This window comes from Anguilla rostrata, chromosome 16 (assembly GCF_018555375.3).
Source record: "Anguilla rostrata isolate EN2019 chromosome 16, ASM1855537v3, whole genome shotgun sequence".
NCBI classification, from domain to species: Eukaryota; Metazoa; Chordata; class Actinopteri; order Anguilliformes; family Anguillidae; genus Anguilla; species Anguilla rostrata.
In genome coordinates, this window is record NC_057948.1 from 35,681,739 (window position 1) to 35,708,070 (window position 26,332).

Here is a 26,332-nt window from a genome sequence, read left to right on the forward strand (position 1 = left end):
GATGGGGAATCACCCTGATGGTAAATCTGTGAATCAATAGCGGCTGCAAACTCCTTTGTCTGTCGGCGCTGTTGAGTCTCTCTTCATTTATTCTCCTTCTCGCAAGATTTTTTTAGCTTGCGAACGGAGCCAGTGGTCAACATTTTCCGTTCCGAACGACAACCAACGAAAGCGACAATGTTGCGGGGGAAAATACTCGGCGAGTAAGAAACGATATCTACTGAGGAAACGCGACCTGTAATCGCGACATTGGGACGAATAAGGGGAAACCCGTGAGCTGTCCAGCCGACATGGTGCTGAAAACAAATGGAACGGCGACAGGGGGTTCCATGTTTCACGTCCCGGCAACGAAATTGCGCGCCTTTGGAAACTATCAAATTTGATTTGGGCGAAATAAAACAACGAGACCACAATGCCTGCACTTCAATCGGGCGTCACTAGAGGAGCTGTCCAGTAGACATAGTGTTCCCATCTCCCAAATTAATATCAGCTGAAAAGGTGCTCGCAAATGTATAAAGCAGCATACTCGAACGTCTTCCGCCTCGCGCATCTTCCCGCCTGCGTCGTTTGAACCGTTTTACCTGATGATGTGAGGGTTCAGACAGGGAGGCTATAGGCGGCTTGACTTGGATTACTCTTCCGCCCACGTCATCCAATTCGTTTCTTCACTATTTTACCAACTGATTGATTTGATTTCCTTACGTGTTGCCATTTTAATGAGCGAATCTCACCGTTTTGCATTCTGTGCTTTCGACGTGCATTTGTGAATTCATCTCATTAAACGAATCGCCTGCCGGGGAGATGCAAATATCGGCCGTCCATGTTCCACTGAGCACGACTGTTGTTGTAGCTGTCGGGATGTGTGGCTTCGAATCGGTGTTTACGGAGTCACCCCCCTCAATCCTGTCTCGTGCTTAGGCAGGAGATTTCCCACACCCTACAAAGACAAAGCTGTATGCACCGGGTCGGTTTCAGCCGAGGAATCCTGTCATTAAAAACGCGTACCTTGGGGGAATTTTCATCCTAATGGCACTCTTAACGCTCATGAACGGAGGACGCTACACCAGTGACGTTTTCATATTTTTTTTGTAATTGTTTTATGTCGAGGTACTTTTAATAGAACTTTGCCACGAGCTGTGTATGCATAGGGAAGAGACGCCTGACAAATTCGCTTATGTACATTGTATGGAAATCAAATAACTAAACGAGCGGCGTGCCAAACGATTCGGGGAGGGGGGGGGGGGTTAGGGGGACACGATTATCAATGATGTTTATCTTTGTAAAGCCAACTCGGTCTCAACAGGAATGTAACCTATGTCTTACATATCAAAAAAAATCTCGGAGACCTCTACTGTCGAGCCAGAATGCTTCTTTGATGCCACACAAATGCAATTTCAGTTTTCCCTTCCAAGATATTGGTTGTGTTAAAATCTAAAGCTTCGTGTTCTCGCTGCTCCTCATTGCATTGGCTGTGGGGTGGAGAAAATTACTTTGCACTTGTAATGTTTGTAAGAAAGCAACTGTCAGAGATCACCGTATGTGCTTGTGAATGTCAATGTGAATTTATATCTTTATCGAAACAAGTAAATCTGCACAAGAAGCAACTACATTCACCTTCCACAAACCGTTTGTCATTCTTTGCTAAACGCATAATCCAGACAGGGCTGTATCCTTTTAAATAATTCAATGCTGGCGGTGTAATTTTGGTGGAAACGACACGGAATCTCGAGTCGTGACTGGTAAAGTGAGTAATGTGCGTTGGCTGCGGCAGGAGAGGCAGTCATCGGGTAACGGAGACTGGGAGAGAGAGAGAATCGTGACTGACTGGAGACGTTCGCAAATGAAAAGACCGCCAAATCAAGTCCGCATCGTGGTGGCATTTAGGCTATTTTTTAAACGTTTTTTTTCTTCCTTTGGTGCATTTTCATTTTCTATCTTAATATCCATGTATTTTATCTTCTCAGCTGCCCTTGCCCAGTTACACATATGGGGAGAGTTTAAGTAAAGGAAGGAGGTTGGGTTGGGTTGAAATGAGAGGGAGAGGGAGAGTGAACGAAAGGGGGGGGGGGGGGAGCCAGATATAGATCGTGACCTTCCTACTCAGTACAGTAACTTCCATACAATTCCGACAGAAGGGGATGTCGGTTTGTGGTGTTTTCTGACACAAAACCGTGCAGAGATGGAACTATACCAAACGAACCCCCAAGTGGTAAGTGAAATTATACTTTCTAAAAATTATTGTTCCCCCTCCCTCCCTTTCAATAGTTAAAATATATATATTTGGTCGATTGTGTGGTGCCAACTTGGATTGGGACGGCGCACGTGAGGACGCGGGGGGGTTGGGGGGGGGGGGGGGGTTACACAGATGGATTGGCTTCCAAATGGGAATGTTCCCACTGACTTCTTAACGACTTATAATCGCCATTAGTAGCAAACGCTCACATCTCATGGTCAATTTGTTGTTCGAAGGTTTCATTGGCTTCTATCTGGAAATGTTTCTGAAGTGTTTATGAAATGTCCTTGTTTCCTCACTTGATGGTATCCCCCAGTGAACTCTCCTCCCAGCTTGCTTCCGAGACCCGTCATGTTGTTGTTTATGCGTTGAGCACCATTCTACATCTCCTACCGTTGGTGCACGAGCGTTGTGGGTTGAATCACTCGCGTGGTCTTCAGTGAGGCTTCTTCTTTACGTGTCTTGTAATTCGTGTACGTGTGCCATATTAATATGCATAATTGTGTTTGAGGATTTATTGTAATGGCTGTCACGAATTTCCCTGCTGTCGCTGCTGGTGATGCTGTTGTTTTAAAAACCCCGCTAGGATAATTTTTCGACGTGTTGACTATACATATATATTCGTGTGTGTGTGCGTGTGTGTTTGTATGTGTGTGCGTGTATTTGTGTATGAGTATAATTACAGACACAAAACGCTTGACATTGTTATTGCACCAGTGGGAAATGAACAATTATCTGAAAGAAACCGACAGCAACACAAAATACGCACACACCCACTATTCTTAAGAGTATACAAATGCATTTATCTAGACACTTTCGCAAAGTAGGATACAATTTAGTTTCCCCTGTCTTTTTCCTTTTTTCTTTTTTTCAAAAAGGGGGGTCCCTGTGTGAGAAGGACACCGATTGGTGGATGACGATTTTTTGCTTGCTCCAATGAGATCCCTCGCTGCTCTCTATTTAATGTGAGCAGAAGACAGCCAGTTCTTCTCCTAACGCAGAACCTCCGACCGGCGCGAGCAGCTCGGCTCTCCACTAGCTACACCACGAACGAGAGGATATATAACCATGATAACAACAAAATGCTTCTGATTTTAAACAAATCTATACCAAAGAAAAAAAGCTTCATTATAATGGCTAATTATGTATGCATTTTTTGATAATAGAAAATAAAATGGGAGGGAGTGGAGACAGGGACAAATGGGAGAGCGCGAGAAAATAAAACTAACAAGAAGTAAAAAAAAAAAAAAAAAAAAATAGAATAGGAAGGACCATGGACAGCGATAGTGCATAGTTTTCTCGGATCCGGACGTGGCCTTTTTGGAAAACCCCCGTTCGCTCGTAGACTGCGTTGAGTTGGAGGCAGACTTGAACGCAAGGAAAGGTTTCGGTGCCTCGCTTTTTCGTTTACTGGAGACGGTGCACAGTTGGAGGAGAACCGGGAGACCGAACCCTCTGGATGTTTAATTTTTACATTGTGGACGCGACTGGATGTAGACCGCCGTTTGTCCTTCGCGAATCTTTTTGCGGTCTGGGCTTGCTGTTCATGACTATCAAGCTGGGAAGCCCTTACCCCAAAAAGCATTCGCGGCGGACGCATTCGCCGAATCCAAACCATGAAACTGAAGACGCGTCATTTGACTCTTGGATGTTTATTATTATTATTATTATTATTATTATTATTATTATTATTATTATTATTACTACAACAACTATTATTATTATTATTATTATTTTATGTTCATTTTGTAGTTTTTAGCACTATAATATTCCATTTTGCAGTTATTATGATTGTTATAATTACAGTAAATGTATAAAATGAGGTACCATTTCTTGCCCTGTATCTCAAACTCCAGCGTGCACCCCTTAACCCATTGGAGGTGTTTGGTCTCTTCAACTTTGCCAAAACAGTTTGAACTCTGGTTGAGAAATACAGGATTCCGAGTTGGATGAACGTTATTGAGTAAATGCGCGCGATGCAGGAGTCAAAGGAGCACAATGTAAACACGGAGATCCTGCAAGGGAAGAAAAGTTGCACGTGGAAAGACATAGTGACATCTTTTGGGGAGGGGGGGTGTCCCTTTACATATGCATCTCCGCCCCTTGTGCACTACGAATGAAAAATATCCCTCTTCAATCAGTAAAAGCTGAGCAATCGAGAGATGCTTTCCATGTCATACACACACACACACACACACACACACACACCCATGCAACATTAAACGTTCTCTGCACTATAAGCCCGAAGACAAGGTCATAGATCATTATATTAATAAAATATTTGGAGTAACATAGCATCCCGTTTCTTATCACTGCCACGCGGATCTGTGCGTGCACCTGCCGCGTGCGTCTGTGTACCGCGAGGTGCAGAGGCTGCTGTACTTCACCCAGTCTCTGCTGGTGAACATCTCACACACACTCTACCATCCTCTTTCTCTTTCTTTATCTCTTCCTCTCTCCTCTTTGTCTTTTCACACACACTAACACACACAAACACACACACACACTCTCTCTCTTTCTCTCTCTCACTCTGTCTTTCTCACACACGTTCAATTTCAGATTTTTTTTGCCTCCCGTTCTCCACATCCGGAAATCTAACCCAAACACACGTGTTTCCCCAAAGCTTGAGTGAAACGTGGGAAAATCAAAATAAACAAAGACCAAACTATAATAGCCTGTTCGGCATTCCAAAGCAGTTACCTTATTACATTTCTCCCCAGTAGAAACTACTGACATGATTATAAGCATTCTCCTCTTTTTCCCTCAGTTCTGGTACCACACAGTAGTACCGAACACATGTACGTGAGACAAAAACAAAACAATCTGGCCCTGGAGTCCTCTCCGGATCAACAGAGTAAAACAGCGAGGATTGAACGAATGCCTGTTTGGCGCTGTAAAAAAGAAACCACAAGCAACAAGATCATGGATCTGTCACTGACGAAACGCCTCTCCATGTGACAACATTATCTACAGCCCAGTGTAGCTCCGTCAGTGCTGTTTTGTCCGGTAGATTTCTCTACAATGGCACACTGAATGAGCACCTTTAAAACACAATAATGTTTTGCAGTATGTTACATGTTAGAACTAACGTCTCCCCCTAATCCACAATTCAATTTGTTAATAAATATGACGCAAGGAAGTTGTAAGATTAAACATCACTCATTACACAGAGGAGACGAGCGAAGGAGATGGAACTTCACGAGCTACTGTTGAAAGAGTAGCCCATTCTTTTTTCTTTCCGTAATGTTTGCACAAGCACTTTTTTTTTTCCAAAGTAAAGGCATGAATCCTGCACGCGACCAGCACGACGAGAACCGTTGAACAATGACAGCTTGCATTTGATTTGAATGTAAGGATGTCACGTGTGCCATTAATTTTGTGCAGATGTCAAAGATTGATATTCCCGATTTGATCGGTGCTATACCCGCATTGGATAACGCAAACAGGACAGTGAAGTCGTGAGAACAGGTACGGGCCCGCCTTGCCGCGAGGGTGGAGCTCGCTCAGTGCATAAGATGACGAAAGCAGCTGCACGAGAAGCAGGCCTTTATGTGCCCTTCTATGTCGAAGGGGTCCGGCACCCATAAACACACTGAATCAGTACAATTAACATGCTTTAACGTACCTTTACAAAAGGCCAAACATTACTATCAATTATGGGCGCCAATTTGTTGACTTACACCTCAACTGATCTCATTGTAACTCCCTCGTGCAATCATTCTCCCCGTTTCAGAAGCCTGAAACACGGTATCTTATTAATACTGTCACACAGGAGCCTACAGCACCGTTGACACAAGTTGTTTAACGGAGTACTGAACTGACGAAATGTGCCCATGATCCCTTAATTACGAGAACGGTCCACTTTCCTTCCAAATACGTCATCGCGGAATAACTGCAGTGCGTAGGGTGTGAACCCTGCACCCGTCCACGCATTTGGCCGATTCACCTCATACAGGTTCCCTGGTACAGTGTCAAAATCTCCGGGTCTTACAGACCAGAGTTCACCGGCCTAAGCTCTCTCACCTACGTCGTCAAAATTTCCTACGGCACAGCAAACCGAAAAAGGAGGCCCCTGGCCGTCATGTGCGCAGAAGGTAACTACAACACATCAATAATAATAATAATAATAATAATAATAATAATAATAATAATAATAATACCCATACTTTGTGTTGAAGAGGCAGCGCTGGGCTGGCCCCAGTACGTAAGAAGCCCTCACGTTATTTTATTGATGCGTGACAAGGGGCGTGATTCTTTAACCCTGGTCATTATGAACCGTATGAAAAAGGGTTCGGACTTAAAACGAAGCATCCTTTCGTCGTTTTCTTTTACTCCCCCTTTTCCTCCCTAGCAGCGGTAACTCGCCTCCGATTAAAACGAGACATGTCCGAAACTTCAACGGTGTGCAACGCCCCGCGCTTAGTGTAGGCTATATGTGACCTGTTCGAACCTTCAATCACAAATGAATATTTTACAGACGTCTACATCAAAACAAACTAAAATAAATCATTATGGAATACCTTGATCTTTTAACTGGCAAACTTTGTTTTTTAGACTAAAATGTGTACGCCAGGAGGGCATCGATTTTCATGTTGTTGTGAGTGCCGTATACTGTCACAGTAAGTTTCAGTGCCAGATTATGTTTACGTAAAAAAAAAAACGCATTCTGAATGTGTATTTTTTGTCTGTTTTTATTACAATGTAGGCCTATTACGTTGGATGTAAAAATATATAAATTGGTTATGTGGTAGGCTGTCCATGCAGCAGCAATTGTGCTTTTTTTGTTTTCACTTATTTTATTTGCAAATATTATGTATAATACTATGAATTCGCCCTTCCCTGCTCAAAGGAAACGTTTGACCTTCAGAACAGCCTTTCTAAGTTGTTGCGATGTGACTTTCATAGTTGTAGTTTAATTATAACAGTACGTAAAGCCAAGGAAACAGTGGAAAAGCACGTGTGACGCGAGGAACTGCGCCACTTGGGCCACGCCAGGGTTTTGCGTCTTTTACCAGAACAGTTACACGTGCTCAAGTCTGCCTTTCCCTCTTGCGCAGGGCCCGGCCTGCCGATGTGCACGAGGGACCTTCATTTGACTCGCGCTCGTGGGGCGCTCAACGGACGGACCACTCGGTGAGTAACTCCATGAAATTCCTCATGTTCACATGTACACTGCATTGCGAAGCATTTTATCACACAACGTCACTCCACGTTTGACCTACGTGTTGGTTCTGCTCAGGTGAATCGAATGGAATGTCACAGTGGCACCGGAGTCGCACCACGGACTGTCCGCCCTACTGCAGCACACGAGCCTCCTGACGCTCTTCGCCCGCCGTCTTTGTGACGACAGGTAACCCCCCAGGGCATGTTCTGTACTCACCACGTGCATAATTGACTGCAAGCACTTCAGATTAACATTGAGAGCGTATCTTGAAAGTTGAACTGGACTTCATGTTTGAAGAAATTATAGAAACACGTCTCCTAATGGCATTGATTGAAATGCGCCCAGCTGTAGGTGAGAGAATAGTTCTGAGTGTTGTTCAGTTACTTTCGGACTTTTTTTTTATTGATGACGAGGTTGGATCTTGATGCAAGCCTCGTATGCATTTCAAAAGGCACACCCAGTTGTGGTGCGTTTCTTTGATACTGTACCGAGCTTTCAAACGAACGTAAAAATGTTGAACTCGTTCAGGTGTTCACGTGATTGGCAAACGAGGTAGTCCGCACCTTTGTGACGTAGGATATACTCAGGTTGTTGTTGGCGTTTGTCCGTGGGTCGTGTTTCTTGTTTATGGCCTGTCTCGGTTTTGAAATGTAGTTTTTGACGAAAAACTGACGTGGTGATCAGTGCTTCAGTAAATATAAAACGTCCGGGTTATTATTTTTTATCGTGACGTGAAAAGGAACAGAACGAGCCACTTCAGTTAAGTGCCCGGTAACGTAATTAGTGCTTACTTTGTTAAAACGAATGCTGTGTTCATTTGAGCAAAGTGTGACTCAAAATTCATCACATATTCCCATTCAACTTCAGCAAGTGTGCAACACAAAGAGGACATATCATATTTTCCCCTTGCATTTCATTTTGTAATGAGAAAGAAAGAGAAAAAGTTCTCCCAGTGATGCTTGGAACAGATAAACAGGCTAGAAGTGTTGGCATGTGTTGTGTTACACTCGGGCTTGTATGGATGTATTGCATACTGTAGAGTTCAGTAAAAAAAAAAAAAAGAAGTTGAAAGGAAAATATAAAACTGACAGAAGACATTGTGGAGGTGCATCTTCTTTGTTGGACTTTTGGCGTATTTCAGTCTCTCTGTCACTCCGTAAAAAACGTAAGTAAGAATTTTTCTTGGGTGTTCTGAGGGCGTGCTGTATAACTGCGTCAGCGCGCCAGGCTCGCCCTCCATTTTGATTTGTCTTCTGTCTCCCCATAAAGCCAATGGTATGGCAGTAGATAGGCATTTCTGTTGATAGCAGATTCAGTGAGGGTGCTGGTGGTGGTGGTGGTGGTGGTGATGGTGATGGTGGGGGTGGGGAGTTCTCCGTGCAGGTAGTGGGTTAAAGTACAACTAGACAGAAGTGTCTCCCAAATTAACGTAAAAGGTTTTTAAAAAAAAAAAAAAAACCTGGGCCAATTAAAATGTGCACACAAGCATGTTCTCGGGCCGGTCTGTGCTTTCTGTGGAGAGAAGCATCGTGAGGAACGGTGAAACCGCCTTCAGGAGACTCGAGGGCTGGCTCAAGGGGCAGCGCTTTTTTTGTTACATTCTGTGTGCCGGTCCAGGGCGCTGTGTTTGGACGTCTGGGCGGTTTTAGACCGGAGAGGAGAAATAACCGTAAATAACGAGTGACCAATGGGAAGGAGGAGTTTATCCGAACCTCGCTTCCTGCGGGCCCCCGAGTCTCGGGTGTTCTCCTGCGCGCTCCGCTGCGATGCCGCCCGGCTGTTCCGGTCGTTCCCATCGTTCCCATCGTTCCCATCGTTCCGAGCGGAAAAGGAGGTGCGGGGAGTCAGAAGCCGGGAAGGCGGAGGCGCTCGCAAAACGGGCGTCTGGAGTCTGTGCTCAAACAGGCGCAGGCCGGCCCGGAGACTCCCAGCTCCTCCCCCCGGTCCCAGTCGATCACGGTCCCCCCGCCGCACACCTCCGTTTCAGGCGGCCCTGTGTCGGGTCTGTCCCGAGCCGAAAGTGGCCGTGCTCTTCCCCCTGTACGCAGTCCCCCAGGCGGGGCAGGTAGGTGGGCTCCTGGCGAAAACAGACGGGCGTGACACGGACGGAAGCGCAGGATTTGGGGAAGGTTGCCAGCCCCCTAATGACTCACGGCAGATGACGACGCTCACACCCCTTCCCCACCTTCCTTTTTGGTCTTTAACAAAAAATAAAAATATCTGATTAGGTTCATATTCGTCATTGTGATAGTTCCTCAGTCTGGATGTATTTTTTTTAGGGTGTATATTTTAGGGTGTACATTTGGCACTTTGCAGTGTGTGTGTGTGTGTGTGTGTGTGTGTGCGTGTGTGTGTGTGTGTGTGTGTGTGTGTGTGTGTGCGTGCTCGCCGTGTCGTGAGGTTCGCTCCCGCTGTGGAGAGCTGGTTGAAGTAACGCAGACTCCTCCACCATGTGCCGAACAGCAGGACGGTGTGTGGAGTGTTCTGAGAGTGCGGTACGCGGGTAAGGCCTGTGGCCCCCCAGCACCTGTGCCAGATTGGCCTGCAGGCTCTGCTCTTACCTGCGGTCCGTTCGACGTTCTCCACGCTGTACCTGGCTCCTCTGTCCGGCCCTCTGCGCTGCACGTGCTCTGAGCTGAGCTCGTTTGTTGCCGGGTCTTTCTCTCAGATTTTGGGGTTGAGGTCCCCCGTTCACTTTCAGCGCTGAAGTTGATCAGCGTCTGAATGCGTCCGCTGCTGTACGTTTGCTTAGGATAAAAGCACCTGCTTGTAATTTAATACTGTGTGTGTGTGTGTGCGTGTGGGTGTGTGCGTGTGGGTGTACGTGAGTGTGTTTGTATGTCTGTGTGGGTGTATGTACGTGTGCATGTGTGAGTGTGTGCGTGCGTGTCTGTGTGTGTGTTTACGTGTGTGTATGTGTGGGTGTATGTGAGTGTGTGTGTCTGTGTGTGTGTATGTGTTGTATGTTTGTGTGTTGTTTTGTGTGTATGTGTGTACGTGAGTGCGTGTGTTTGTGTGTGTGTTGTTTTGTGCGTGTGTGTGTATGTGTGTACTTGAGTGCGTGTGTGTTTGTGTGTGTGTGTTGTTTTGTGCGTGTGTCTGTGTGTGTGTATGTGTTGTATGTTTGTGTGTGTGTGTTGTTTTGTGTGTGTGTGTGTGTGTGTGTGTGTACGTGAGTGCGTGTGTGTTTGTGTGTGTGTATGTGTGTACGTGAGTGCGTGTGTGTGTGTGTGTGTATGTGTACGTGAGTGCGTGTGTGTTTGTGCTTTTCAGGAAGGTTCTGGTCGATTGCTGCGTTTGTCACAACTTGTGTTTGGCTTTCTGATCAGGTGGGAGTGTACTTGGAATTTTGTTGCTTTTTCAGATCCGGTAATCTGGCTGGTGTGTGTGTGTGTGTGTGTGTGTATGTGTGTGTAGGGGGGGATGGGGATATACTGGAAATGGGGGTTCATTTGAGAAAGTTTTACACTCCTGTGTGAGAACGTAAATCCTGGAGACAGCATTTAGCCGAACGCACAGCGCACAGAGCACAGCGCACAGAGCACATGTGAATCTGGCTGCTCGTCCACGTGTGGAACTCATGTGCATATTCAGCCAGGAAGAGCTTATATGCAACATGATAAATCACAAAATTAAATTAAACTAATACGTTTCCCTTTTAGGAATATATAAAGATGCATTTTAAAGCAAAGGATCCTGTTTCAGACTCAAATAGCACACAACTTCATTCAGTGAAAAAAATAATCATGTGGTAAATATAGGAATTTTGTATTTTTCTGTATTGTAATGAGCTGATTAACTTATTTTATTTTATCTGGTTTTTAGTGCTTTTTATCAAGCATGTTAATAACTTGGATTTCTGATTTCTGAATAAAATGCTTCACTTTAAAATGTCTATATGAATTTCTTCAAATTTAAATGGCCATGTAGCATGTTAAGAAGTAATCCTTTTAATACTTGCATATACGTTGTATTTTTGTGAAGCAAGTGAATCTGGCGTTTGATTTTTGTGGGATGCACATGCGTAGAATTCATTGCTAATGAACATTTGAACTTTTAACAAAAAAAATAAAAATAGAGGAGAAGAAGGGTGCTGCTGTCTTGTTTCCATCGTCATCCTCATCCTTCTCAGACGGGGGTTGCTGAAAATGGTTTTATTTTTCCTGTGCAGTGTGAGACTAGATATGGTCTCGTTTTAGGATGGGGGAGTGAGAATTCGGCATGTAAACGAGGGGGAGGGTAAACGCTCCGAACTGCCCGACTGCTCTGAGCACGGGGCGAGCGTTCTCTTCCCGCTGAGCCGGTCAGCGGATGTCCAGATGGATACAGGGAACAGGGCACGCAGGTTTCACTGCGTCTCCACTGTGCTTTCACTGTGCTTTCACTGCGCTTTCACTGCGTCTCCACTGCGCTTTCACTGTGCTTTCACTGCGTCTCTACTGTGTTTCCACTGTGTCTCCACTGTGTTTCCACTGTGTTTCCACTGTGTCTCCACTGTGTTTCCACTGTGTTTCCATTGTGTCACCACTGTGTTTCAACTGTGTTTTCACTATGCTTTCACTGTGCTTTCACTGTGCTTTCACTGTGTCTCCACTGTGTTTCCACTGTGTTTCCACTGCGCTTTCACTGTGTCTCCACTGTGTTTCCACTGTGTTTTCACTGTGCTTTCACTGCGCTTTCACTGTGTCTCCACTGTGTTTTCACTGTGTTTCCACTGCTCTCCGCTGCGGTTTCACTGCATTTCCACTGTGGTTTCACTGTGTTTTCACTGTTCTCCACTGCGTTTTCACTGCATTTTCACTGTGTTTTCACAACATTTTCACTGCGCTTGCGCTGCATTTCCACTGCGTTTTGACTGCAGTTTCACTGCATTTTTACTGCGTTTTCGCTGCGTTTTTGCTGTGTCTTTGCTGTGTTTTTACTGCGTTTTCGCTGTGTTTTTACTGCGTTTTTGCTGTGTTTTTGCTGTGCTTTTCTTTTCTAGGTTCGAGCTCTGAGCCCCTTTTTCAGTTCTTTCGCACCGATGATTCTTCGGCCCTCAAAAAGAAGCCGCACTCTCGCATACCTTGCAGAACAGTAACCGGCCCTGTTTTCAGTCTGCATTTGGCCGTAACTTACACAAGTAAACGCACAGACTCGGTTCGTTTCAGTGATCGCTGAACTCGTCGGACTTCACGAGATTTCCGCAGGCATCAGTTCAGCCAGAGGCCATGATCCAGCCATGCGGACGGACAAAAGACGTCCTTCAGCCGGACACAATCGAGCTAGAAATTTTATAATCTTTCAGAGCATAACGTAATTACGCTTGAGGAAAATATCAATTATCTTTTTATCATATTTATTTGTTTATATTATTTGTAAATAAGTGCTTTGGTTTTGGAAATTATTTTGTGGTTTTATTCTCTTCCGTAAGTGGGCTCAACTGATTAGAAAATTCAGCACAGATCATTTAATGCATAAACTGAAAGCAGTCTTTCAAGCAGTAAGATCCTACTTCATAGAAGCCCTCATTGCGTACGGCTATTGTGGTTTTGATCTCTGGAATGTCCAATCAGCAAGGGCCACATGGGCCCATGCCATGTCCTGTTCGGTTCACAAACAGACACAACAGGGGTGTCCATACACCCCAGTACACCATTGTCCTGAATGAATATTTTAACCAAAGTGTAAATTACAGATGTTAAAATGTTTTTCATATATGGCTGTGGGCTTTTCCTACCAGGACCTGTGTTCATTATACCTGCATTTAGGACCGTGGGAGTTGCACTGTGAGGGAAGATGTCAGTGTTAGCAGCTCATTGTCAGTGTTTGCATCGTCAGGGGCCCGTCTGTGGGGCATGTCACAGTTGTCGCATTGAGGAAGGAGTTCCGCAGATGTCATCATACCTGGAACACGAGCTGGCTCTCAGCGGGGCGTGGTTAAATCTCAGAAGGCGTGGTTAACTTCTGGGGGGGTGTGCTTAACGACTCCAGTTTCAGGCTTCCAACAGTAGCCCCACTTCTCTTCCCATGTCTCCCCTAAGCCCCCCCCCAAAAAAAAAAAAAACATCCGTGGCTGGAATATGACAAAGCCTGATCAACTGAAGGACAAAAGCTGAAGTAGCGACTGTTGTTTTCTCTTTTTTTTAAAGCTTGTCTCCTTGGCAATAAATGTCTTTGTGAACGTTAAAAAAATACGAAACATGCTTTGAAAAGCTTGCGTTTCAAATTACTTTTTAAGAAGTAGTGTTTTTTTTTTTTTTTTGGAATTCACGTTTCTATGAATGCCTGATATGCAGTAACTCTGCGTGTGTGATACAGGTATTTAACAGTGTGTGAGTGAGGGATCCTGTGTGGTTTAGAGTTTGGATGTCAGTTTCTCTTCATTCAAACCACCCCTTCCGTGGCTGAGAGCTGAGGCAGAATCTCACCTGTAGCTGACAGGAAGCAGAAGGGCTGGGGCTGTGCCTTCCTGTGGTGAAAAACACGTGTGTGCACACGGAATGCATGTGCTTGTTTACACGCATGTGTGCGTGCATGTTGTTTTGTCTTGGGTGGGTTTTTGCTTTTCATTTATCATACCTAATTGTCCCTGGCATTAAAAAAAAATTGGGGGCCCTGTGTTATATTAAACTGTGGTCTCAAATGGAAAAAAGTGAATGTTTTGCAGCGGTTCCAGTGACAGGCATACAGATAGCTCTGCTAGCGAATGGCGTTTGTGTGAATTTAGCTTGGAAAAGGCGTCCGCCTGCTGGACACATTGAACTGGGGCCTGAGGTCCTGGCCGGCACCTCCATGTGTGAGAGAGAGTGAGAGTGTGTGTGTGAGAGAGAGTGTGTGTGTGTGTGTGTGTGTGTGTGAGAGAGAGAAAGAGTGTGTGTGTGTGGTGTGTGTGTGAGAAGTGTGTGTGTGTGTGTGTGAGAGAGAGAGAGAGAGAGAGAGTGTGTGTGTGTGTGTGTGCGCGCCTGTGTGCGTGTGTGTGTGTGCATGTGTGTGAGAGAGAGTGTGTGTGTGTGTGAGATAGAGTGACGCAGGTTTAGTAACAGCAGGCATCTCCCTGTGTTTCAGCTCCTGTTGTGTCTCTCTAAGCACAGGCAGGACGAGAACAACGGCCAGAACCAACGTCACTGTGTCTCCTTTTACCTGTGTGTGTGTGTGTGTGTGAGCGCGTGCGTGTGTGTGTGTGTGTGTGAGCGCGTGCGTGTGTGTACGTGTGTGTGAGCGCGTGCGTGTGTGTGTGTGTGTGAGCGCGTGCGTGTGTGTACGTGAGTACGTGTGTACGTGTGTTCTTCATCATGGGGCAGTTTTTATTCATGTGTTTATTTTTTATTTTTTCATTGTGTAGCACTCACAGATTCAGACTCTCTTCTCTTGATCTGGATCCTGTTCTTGATTCGGTTCTGATTCTCCAGTATTGGGTCCTGATTTCAGTTTCAGGTTTGAGCTCCATGTCTGATTTTGGTTCCTCTGATGTAGGTTCCATGTGAGTGATTTTGAATTCTTGGTTTAATTGCTATCTCTGATTTGGATTCCGCCGCTGATGTTGCTGAGGCTTTCCCCCCACGCACACCCCCACCATTTCATCATCAGTAACCGATCCAGGATGCTCGGCTGGGTTGGGTCTCACAAATTCACTCTTTTAAAAATGGTTCCCCTCCCCTGTCAAACGTGTGACTGAGACCCATGTGTGACAGAGACAAATAATAATAATAATAATAATTATTATTATTGTTAGTAGTAGTAGTAGTAATAGTAATAATAATAATAATAATAAGTCTCAAAGTATTTGGTCGGCACTCTAAGCTAGTGCCTTATCTCCTGCACCTGAAATGTGTGGAACTCTACTGAGTAATACATGGCAGCCATTTTAGAACACTGACTGCTGACCAATCGTCAGCGCTCGTGGCTGTGCCCTTAGACTGGGGCAGAGGTTGCTGAGGCTAGGTGCGTGCAGCCTGTGCTGTTTGCGTGTACACAAACGCGGCAGGGATTGGCCCCACGGGTTAGGCTTTTACTATTCAGATGCTTAACGGACGCTTTCAGCCCAAGCAAACTTACAAAAGTGTGGTGACTGTGTGTTTCATACGCAGTTAGGGAGAGGTGGTGTGTGTGTTTCATACGCAGTTAGGGAGAGGTGGTGTGTGTGTTTCCTACACAGTTAGGAGAGGTGGTGTGTGTGTTTCATACGCAGTTAGGGAGAGGTGGTGTGTGTGTTTCATACGCAGTTAGGGAGAGGTGGTGTGTGTGTTTCATACGCAGTTAGGGAGAGGTGGTGTGTGTGTTTCATACCAGTTAGGGAGAGGTGGTGTGTGTGTTTCATACCAGTTAGGGAGAGGTGGTGTGTGTGTTTCATACGCAGTTAGGGAGAGGTGGTGTGTGTGTTTCATACGCAGTTAGGGAGAGGTGGTGTGTGTGTTTCATACGCAGTTAGGGAGAGGTGGTGTGTGTGTTTCATACGCAGTTAGGGAGAGGTGGTGTGTGTGTTTCATACGCAGTTAGGAGAGGTGGTGTGTGTGTTTCATACGCAGTTAGGATAGGTGGTGTGTGTGTTTCATACGCAGTTAGGGAGAGGTGGTGTGTGTGTTTCATACGCAGTTAGGAGAGGTGGTGTGTGTGTTTCATACGCAGTTAGGGAGAGGTGGTGTGTGTGTTTCATACGCAGTTAGGGAGAGGTGGTGTGTGTGTTTCCTACGCAGTTAGGGAGAGGTGGTGTGTGTGTTTCATACGCAGTTAGGGAGAGGTGGTGTGTGTGTTTCATACGCAGTCGGGAGAGGTGGTGTGTGTGTTTCATACGCAGTTAGGGAGAGGTGGTGTGTGTGTTTCATACACAGTTAGGGAGAGGTGATGTGTGTGTTTCCTACGCAGTTAGGGAGAGGTGGTGTGTGTGTTTCATATGCAGTTAGGGAGAGGTGGTGTGTGTGTTTCATACGCAGTTAGGATAGGTGGTGTGTGTGTTTCATACGCAGTTAGGATAGGTGGTGTGTGTGTTTCCTACGCAGTTAGGAGAGGTGACTGTGTTTCATATGCAGTTAGGAGAGGTGGTGTGTGTGTTTCATACGCAGTTAGGATAGGTGGTGTGTGTGTTTCATACGCAGTTAGGATAGGTGGTGTGTGTGTTTCATACGCAGTTAGGATAGGTGGTGTGTGTGTTTCATACTATTCAGATGTTTAACGGACGCTTTCAGCCCAAGGAAACTTACAGAAGTGCGTTTCACGTGGCGAGCAAATGGCACGAGGGCCGGGGTTCTGCAGCGATTTGGGAACGGGCGCTCCTCTGTTCTGTGAACGAAACTTTAGGACTGGTTCTCTTCTTTCTTTATTCGCTTTGTGGAAAATGGGGGGATCTCGTTCACTTGAATAGGTCTGGTATTCCTGACACTCCTGACATTCCTGTTCCCCAAGAGGTGCGTTTTAGTTGGAAAATCACCTTTCTTTTGTTCTTGGTTTTTAATTTTCCCGTACCCCTCTTCCTCCTTCCCAGACCTGATCTGTTCATTAATGATTATACAAGCTGGAGTGCATGTGTGTGACCTGTGATAACTCTCCTCTCTCTCTCTCTCTCTCTCTCTCTCTCTCTCTCTGTTTCTCGTTGTCTCTTGCCCCTCCCTCTTTCCCCTTTTACCCCTCTCCTCTGTTTCTTCTTACTCTCTGCCCACTCTGTCCCAATCTACCGTTCTTTATTTTCATTTCTGTCTGTCTCGCTCCCCCTCTCTCTCTCCCCATCCCCCCTCTCTCTAGTTTCTAGGTTTGGTTTAACTCTCCACCACCCCGTCTCCCTCCCTCTCTCTCTCTCTCTCTCTCTCTCTCTCTCTCTCCTAGTTTTGGTTTCCCTCTCCAACCCCCCACCCCCTCCACCCTCGTCTCTCTCTCTTGTTGTCTCCAGGTGACCTGACTGGGCAGGTAAAGGTGGTGCCGTTGATCTTGAAGACACACTGACTGCAGCCCCCGCCCAGCCCCGCTCCTTTCAGTGCAGGAACCAGCTCCTACGCGGCGTCTCTCCTGTCCCGTGCTTCTGCTGGTACGTCCCCCCCCCCCTCCGTCATTTGGGCGACGTCGCCCCCCCCCCCCCCCCCCCCCCACACACACCCTGAGGTCGCACCACACGTGGCAGAGACGGGAGACTCCGCCCACACGCGGAGTGATGTCACTCTCTGCATCAGCCACTTGTAGATCGCCGCCGCCGCCATTTTGTACGAAACACGGATGTGCCGGGCGGTCAGGACACAGAACCTTTCCTCTTGTTCGCATCGCTGTGGAAAAGATGGCGCACTTTATTAAAAGCTGAAAAAAAAGTAAAGATCTTGTAAATCGAGCATGCTTTTGTGGGGCGGTTACATGACGCTGTGGAGGACTGAGAGAAGCAGGCCAGACTGGGCTGTAGTGAACATGCCTAACCTCATCAGCTGAATTAAAATGGGAGTCCTTCCTTACGCAGTGGGGAGAGGTGGTGTGTGTGTTTCATACGCAGTTAGGGAGAGGTGGTGTGTGTGTTTCATACGCAGTGGGGAGAGGGGGTGTGTGTGTTTCATACGCAGTTAGGGAGAGGTAGTGTGTGTGTTTCATACGCAGTTAGGATAGGTGGTGTGTGTGTTTCTTATGCAGTTAGGAGAGGTGGTGTGTGTGTTTCATACGCAGTTAGGGAGAGGTGGTGTGTGTGTTTCATACGCAGTTAGGGAGAGGTGGTGTGTGTGTTTCCTACGCAATTAGGAGAGGTGGTGTGTGTGTTTCATACGCAGTGGGGAGAGGTGGTGTGTGTGTTTCATACGCAGTTAGGGAGAGGTGGTGTGTGTGTTTCATACGCAGTTAGGGAGAGGTGGTGTGTGTGTTTCATACGCAGTGGGGAGAGGTGGTGTGTGTGTTTCATACGCAGTTAGGGAGAGGTGGTGTGTGTGTTTCATACGCAGTTGGGAGAGGGGTGTGTGTGTTTCATACGCAGTTAGGGAAGGTGGTGTGTGTGTTTCATACGCAGTTAGGAGGGGTGTGTGCTTTCAGCAGTTGGAGAGTGGTGTGTGTGTTTCATACGCAGTTAGGATAGGTGGTGTGTGTGTTTCATACGCAGTTAGGGAGAGGTGGTGTGTGTGTTTCATGCGCAGTTAGGGAGAGGTAGTGTGTGTGTTTCCTACGCAGTTAGGATAGGTGGTGTGTGTGTTTCATACGCAGATAGGAGAGGTGGTGTGTGTGCTTCATACGCAGTTAGGGAGAGGTGGTGTGTGTGTTTCATATGCAGATATGGAGAGGTGGTGTGTGTGTTTCCTACACAGTTAGGAGAGATGGTGTGTGTGTTTCATACGAAGTCGGGAGTGGTGGTGTGTTTGTTTCATACGCAGTTAGGGAGAGGTGGTGTGTGTGTTTCATACGCAGTTAGGGAGAGGTGGTGTGTGTGTTTCATACGCAGTCGGGAGAGGTGGTGTGTGTGTTTCATACGCAGTTAGGGAGAGGTGGTGTGTGTGTTTCATACGCAGTTATGGAGAGGTGGTGTGTGTGTTTCATACGCAGTTAGGGAGAGGTGGTGTGTGTGTTTCATACGCAGTTAGGGAGAGGTGGTGTGTGTGTTTCCTACACAGTTAGGAGAGGTGGTGTGTGTGTTTCATACGCAGTCGGGAGAGGTGGTGTGTGTGTTTCACAGTTAGGAGAGGTGGTGTGTGTGTTTCATATACAGTTAGAAGAGTTAGAAGCGATGGTTGTGGCTCAGGTGGTTGTTTCGTTTAAGCAGACGGAGCTGTTTGGGGGAGGGGGGGGGTGAACCAGGGGGGACGGTGACCCAGTGTTGGGGTGCACCAGCAGGGGGAGTTGGGTGTGGTGGGATGAGGGGGGTGTGGGGTGGAGGTGCTGAGGTTCCTCTTGGGGGGGGGGGCAGCCATGCAGACACAGTGTCCAGAGTGCAGAGCTTTGGTGCTCAGATACCGATGGGGTGTTTTGAGAAATGCACAGCACCCCCCCCCCCCCACCCCCTTGTGGACCCCCATTTTCCTGTCTGCGAGGGTCCCTTTTGTTGTTAGAAACTTAAAAAAGTAAAATTTTAAGAGCTCAAGAAGTTCAGTTCTAATGACTCTGATAGACATGCCGTTTGCAAGATGCAATAAGGACTCTCACCCACCTATCACACACACACACACCCTCACACACACACACAGACACACACACACACCCTCACACACACACTCACACACACACATATATACACAGACCTACACATACACACACACACACACACTCACATCCAATAAGGACACCTCCTCACCCACATATCATATACACACACATTCACACACCAGTACACACACGCACTCACATGAAGACACATCTATGCACTTGCATACACACGCATGCCCACATGCACACACACACACGCCTGCCCACACACACACGCATGCCCACATGCACACACACACACGCATGCCCACACACACACGCATGCCCACACACACACACGCATGCCCACATGCACACACACACACACACATGCCCACATACACACACGGATGCCCACATGCACATCCACGCATGTACACGCACACATGCATGCCCACACACACACACACACACACGCGCACACAAACTTATCAGAAATGACTTCCGTGACTGTACGCTGACAGGAGATGCTGACTGAAGCCACAGTTTGCAGAACAATCTTCCTGAAAGTGCAATTTTGTTATTAGCAGCACACACACAGCTTCCCTGTAACTGTGCAGATTTGTGGTGGTGAAGTGCTGTGTTTTAGCAGGCACACGCTGTCGTGCGTTTTTCTGATACCCTGGAATGTAGGGACCAGAGTAAACTTCTCATTTATTAATTAGAGAGTTTGCTAAGTGAGGTTGAACAGGGTTGTCAGTCAACCATTTTAACACAGAATGCAGCGTCACATGTAGTACTTTTATAAAATGGTAAAGATAATTGTTTCGACTACACAATTATGGTAAAGTGACATATGGAATTCTCGCTAGAAAATAAAAAAAACGATTTTCTAAAAAAGCACTCCACTGCATTCTTCTGTGTGTCATACAGTTCGGATCAAGTATAGAAAATAATCAGATTTTCAGTGATCCAAAATGTGATGTGATGTTGGTCAAGCTGTATGGTGGCGATGACATTTGAGTACTTAATATGTGCGGGAAATACTGGTTTGCTTGTCATAGGTTTAATATATGCCGTCACACATATGATTTATTTTGCTGGTCTGGCTGAATTTTTTTTTCTTTAGGTTACATGTCAAATATGAATTGAAAACTTGTAGGATATATAAATATTTTTAGATCTTCACTTTAGCCACTTATATGAATATCTGTTGGATCCATATTTGGATAGACATTGCACATAGCACAGGCCTAAATCTATCTATTTAATTTAAATTGTGTGATTTTTTCATCAGATTAATAATATGAATATTATTTTCTACTATTTTGAACAGCTATCAACTATCAATTGAAAGCATATGAAAGGCATCGGTGTAATATCAATTCTAATTCCTAAATTACATTATAGGCATCTGCTAGGGCTCCTATACAGATTGGCTTAACATGCAGCTGTATATTTACTGAAGTAATTCACATTCAATGATTGTGGGTTCGAGAGGAGTGACACAGCTGGGCGTCAGGCGTACCCCCCTGGAGTTACACCCCCGCTCCCCTAAACGCAACGCCACGCCACTCTGACACCCCCAGCTTGGCATCAGACGTACCCTCGCCCCCCCCCCCCCCCCCGCACTCCCTAAACGCAACGTCACTCCCCTCTGACACTCCAAGGCATCAGAAGCCCCCCCCCCGCCCCTCGGAGTCACACGCCCCCCCGCTCTCTAAACGCGTCGCCGCTCTGACGCTCAGTGATCTGCGATGAGGCCGCTTTTCTAAAGGTTTAAGATTTGCGTTCCAAAATCACGACGTCCTTCCGGGTGCCTCCTTGTTGTGCGGGCGGCTTACAGTAAAAGTGGGGAGATGATGTTTGACTTGTGAAATGCTGGCAATGTAAAATACTGAATTGTGTTTTCAGGAGTTTCAGTTTCTGAAATGTGCTTTTTTAAAAAAAAAAAAAATAATAATAATAATAAAAAGTAGTTTGTGTTAAAGGAGGAATAACACAGGGAGGAATTTAGATTTAATGTGCAGTACAGAGGTTCCTAAATCCAGTGACAGGTAAAGGACCTCCACCTGAGAGTGTCGTTACAGTGAGGTCAGTATAGATACCGTAGATAATACCACCGTAACAGAAATGACACTGAATTCATGTTGTACAGTAATTTACTGTGAAAGATGCGCATCTCATTCTGCTGTCACGCAACGCTTTTAAAAAAAGTTATTTTTAGCCTCGGCCCGGGACCCGGAGCCAGTCGACTGTTAGGATGTGGGAACAGGAAAGCTCGCCCAGTAGCACATGCAACCTTTCTGATAGTACAGTTATGTTATTCCTTATAGTCAAGTGAAAATCCCAAGAGTAATTTTTCGAACTAATTGTTAACTAGTGTAAACGATGCTTTTCTAGTGCTTATCAATGCAAATATTGAAAAGCTAAAAAACTGTGGGAATTCCCAGGTCTGACAAAATGGAGTTTTCTGTTCTAATTTAATATTTCATAAAATCAGTGAGAGTTTAGAAATGTATTTGGATATTACCGTTTATGTTTTAGATTTACTTTTAGAGACAAACTTGCTAAAACGTGCTTTTTTAAAATTGGATGCATGCATTGTTTGTGTCACAGAATAGTTAATCCAGGCTAGATCACACTACATACACATTACATACTACACACACAAAAAACCTTACTTTACATAGCCACACTTTACGTACATACACACACACGTGCGCGCACACACATACACACACACACACGCATACACTCACACATACTCACATACATACACGCACACACGCATACACACACACATACTCACATGCATACACACACACGTGCGCACACACACACACACACACGTGCATACACACGCGCACACACACACACACACATACACACACACATACTCACGTGCACACACACACATACACACACGTGCACACACACACACGTGCATACACACACGCGCACACACACACACACACACACACACATACACACGCACACATTCTCCAGTGACTCGACGCACCACATAAGGAGATGGGAAACTCCGTCAGAGAGAGCGCACAGTACAGGGATCTCAGCTTCCGTACAACACTGAGGGCTAAAAAATATTTTGTCCATTTCAAAGCAATTCATTCACCCATGAAGTGTCAACATATGCTGAACGATCATATACACAATGATTATTGAGATAACTGGATTTATAGCAACCTTTGAATTCAACTTCTACCAAATCTCTTAAATATTCCTTCACAGATAAATCCCCCCTTTTTCTAATTTAACATGTTTTTGTGTTGCGGTTTTGCAGTATCAGTGCGTACTCAATTTTATACATACCCTTCCATTTTTATGCATCACTAATACATACCCTTCCATTTTTATCCATCACAGATAATGTGATAAGAAATGCGAACAGTGTAACTGTACAAACAACAGTTCACATACACACTGAAGTGGCCATAGACTATATATTTTAGAATAGGATGAAGAGTACTAACATATTTATTTTAGTCTTTCTTTCATAGACCTGCCCTTCCCTTTTCTCAGTTTAGACACCAGTAAGTCTAATCTATCTATTCTAATGCCTCTCTTCAGAAATTAAATACAAAATCATATCAATACTTTTTTTTCATGTTCCCAGATCCAACTAACAGAGAGATATATAACTCCAAATAACATATTTGCATATTTATAAATTCAAATACCATACACTTTTCTCTTTTGTGTTAGCAATATTATAAATGTTCCTTGTGCCACTCAAATATGTTTGCATGTTAAGCAACAAGGCCTTGAAATGTGATCTCATTCCATAACAAATTAAAACCGTTGTTGCAATTAAACTGACAAGTCAAGAAAACTTGATCAGTCACCTGTTTTTTTAACCCACAGTAAGAAGTATATATTACATTACATTTTTATATTTATATTGATAGTATGTTTCATACATAATACACTCTTACTATTTCCATTTAATTGTGTATCTATTTTGCCCCTTACATGAGTAAAACAAGTTATCCAGATACTCTATCAGTAAACCACGTATTTCAAAAATGTATTTTTTTGTATATTATGAATAGTTATAATAACATATAATAACATATAATTTATTTTTAATTTTATCTTAAGTACATTTCTTCTTTCAGAAACTGATATATATTGCAGATGTTCAAACAAAATATGGTCACACGATGAAATTTTTTCAATTCTAATGCAACTGTTCACTTTATTTCATTTAATTAGGCCATATTTGGTTAGGTGAGTTGTTAAGTAAAAACCATATCATTTTTATTAAGTTTGATCATTTTTATAGTTTGTGTTATGTCTTTGTTTTCATGCTTCATGTGTTTTCTGAAGCAGCGCATGCTCTAATGGTGAAAAGATGCGAAATGCATGATATTATTATTTTAATAATATTAAAGGAGTTTAGGAGTTCAGCTGTAAGATTCTTCTTTGGATACATACAATTTAAATATCATACCAGCTACATTTCTGAACTGGTCAGCTGAACATGACAAACAAAAAAACAAACAAACATATTTCTTCTACAAATGAGAAATTTCAGAAAAAGTTTTGTCCTCATTGGAATGGAAATGTAATGACAGAGGAAGTTGTGTCACACACTAAAATTGCTTTGAAAAACAACATTTCAGTTTCACATGTGAAATTTTAGAATTTTTGTTTATCCATACTGTTGCAAACAGGCCCAGTATCTATGCACGTTTGAGGAGAGGCCAGTGAAGGAAGGCAGTATCAGTAGGAGATGCTGAAGACTTACATATAAACTATGAACAGTCCTGAGCCTGAGCCTCCTCTGATTAGTACTGGAACAAATGAAAATTTTAAAAAGTTTCTGGATTTATTTCAAGTTCATTCTTTTCCATTGTGATGCTGTAACCTTCAGAACTTTTGTGTACTCTTTTGTCCATGGTGCATTTTAATTATGAAAAAATAGACTGGTCTGATGTTATGGCAAATATTCCTGTTTTTTTTTTGCAAATTAAAATTGCAAATCAAAATGATTGCATATAAAACTCAGTAGGGTCATTGTATAAAAGACACAATGTTAAATACATAAATTCTTAATTACCAGATAAAAAGGTGATCGGCTGTATGTGGGTGATGCTCATCTAAACTGAAATTTCTTTTAATCATGTAAAACTTTTAAAAAGAGGTCAAAAGCAGTTTAACAGTATTTTTTAACCTCACCTATTTTACGTTTTCAGTGACCTGTGGATTATAAAACAATAGATCAATTTAAAGCATCCCCAAGGGGAATAGCTAGTAGTACTAATCATTAAGTTAATATTGTTAACAAATAAATTCATATTTATAAATATCATTTCTCTCATTTATATAAAAGCATGTGTGTAAAAGAATATGTATATTTAAAACATAAAACATGGGAATCTTGCAGGTCTGGCCTACATTTTCATTCCAGTTAATTTACAAATGATCAGAAATTAAATTAGTGGCAGACCAGTAATTTGGGATAAAGAGAAGCATGCGGTAAGGTACGTCTTGAATGGTAAACAGATTGTTCACACATTAGTTTCAAAATTTAACAAATTAATGTGATTTTTCAATATTTTAGTTTTGTGTGATAAATATAGTAATAGTGTTAGAGGTGTTTGAATAGTCATATGTGTACTGTTAGCCCCACGACACATACAGCTAATCCAAAGACAAACAACAGTATTTCAGGGCACTGAAATTCACTAAATGTGACTTTGCACTGTAACAAGAAAAAAAAAAAATCATGCACACACACACACACACACACACACACAGACACTTGTCTCTTTCTCTCTTCTGTACGCACAGAAACACCCTTAATTTGATGGCCAGCATACAGTATATAATATCATATCCCTTCTTTTCATCGCACTTAGCCTGTTAGAATCCAGCGCGGTCATGAAAAGGGGAGGAGACTGTGACCAAGGTAACAGCGGCGAACACACAAGGTGATTGGAGCTCCCAGAGACCTGGAGCCATCAGCCAATCAGGGAAGGCCATTTTTATGCCGGTGTCTCTGCTTTCGGGGGTGTTCTCTTTCAGAATGGGCCCAGGCAGAGTCCCCCGCAGGATGATGGAGGGGTGCATGCAGTTTGACACCCTGTGGCCATAACTTTAAGGTACCAGTTGAAATTATTTATTTATTTATTTTTTGTTTAGTCTAGAAGCACTACCAACAGTCAGGAAGGCACTGAAATTAATGGCAAAACCATGTGAAACAATCAGCCACAAACTGTAATGACTGATTGAAAACATCTCTTGAAATTGAGAAAAAAAATAGCCTACCATATAACTGTATTTTTAAAGGAGTAAAATGAACACCCTCCCTCGAATGGAAACCCCCTCTTGATGTCTCTGTTTTGGTTGTGGTGGACGGGAAGGTAGAGTAATTGGAGATTACCTGTAATAATGCCAGTAAAGGAAACACAATAAAATGTTCGGTGATTAATTAACTCTTGCAGAATGTATGTGGTCTCCAATGGACTCGTGTCACTCTGTCAGAGTTGAATTAACACTGATCGGCCCGTCCATGTTATAGATTTCAGTATGTGTGAGAACGATAGAAAACTCTGTAAGGACTCTGCGGGGATGTATGACTTAGGGAAGGGCTTACGTGGGCTGGGAAAGGTGAGGCAGTGTAGGATGGTCAGGTGAGTTGGATGGCTACGTTTGGTCCAGGATATAGGATGGTTACATTTAATCTAGGATGTAGGATGGTTACATTTAGTCCAGGATGTAGGATGGTTACATTTAGTCCAGAATGTAGGATGGTTACATTTAGTCTAGGATGTAGGATGGTTACATTTAGTCTAGGTTTTAACCAGAAATGCTCTCTGTTCTCAACATGGCTGCACACTCTACCTCAGCTTGGTGGC

General features: G+C 44.3%; 1 long non-coding RNA gene across 6 annotated transcripts in view; it reads left to right on the forward strand.

Moving 5' to 3' along the window:
- Window positions 1-26,332, forward strand: part of LOC135242696 (uncharacterized) — a 44,637-nt gene that overhangs the window by 6,430 nt on the left and 11,875 nt on the right. For 4 of the 6 annotated variants that reach the window (XR_010326425.1, XR_010326426.1, XR_010326424.1 and 1 more), the window contains 3 exons: window positions 7,291-7,366; window positions 7,473-7,583; window positions 17,115-17,394. This is a non-coding gene — a long non-coding RNA (uncharacterized LOC135242696). Of the gene's footprint in view, window positions 1-2,067; window positions 2,210-7,290; window positions 7,367-7,472; window positions 7,584-17,114; window positions 17,395-25,499; window positions 25,577-26,332 lie in introns of those variants that run through there. The other 2 variants (XR_010326422.1, XR_010326423.1) reach the window with 2 other exon arrangements.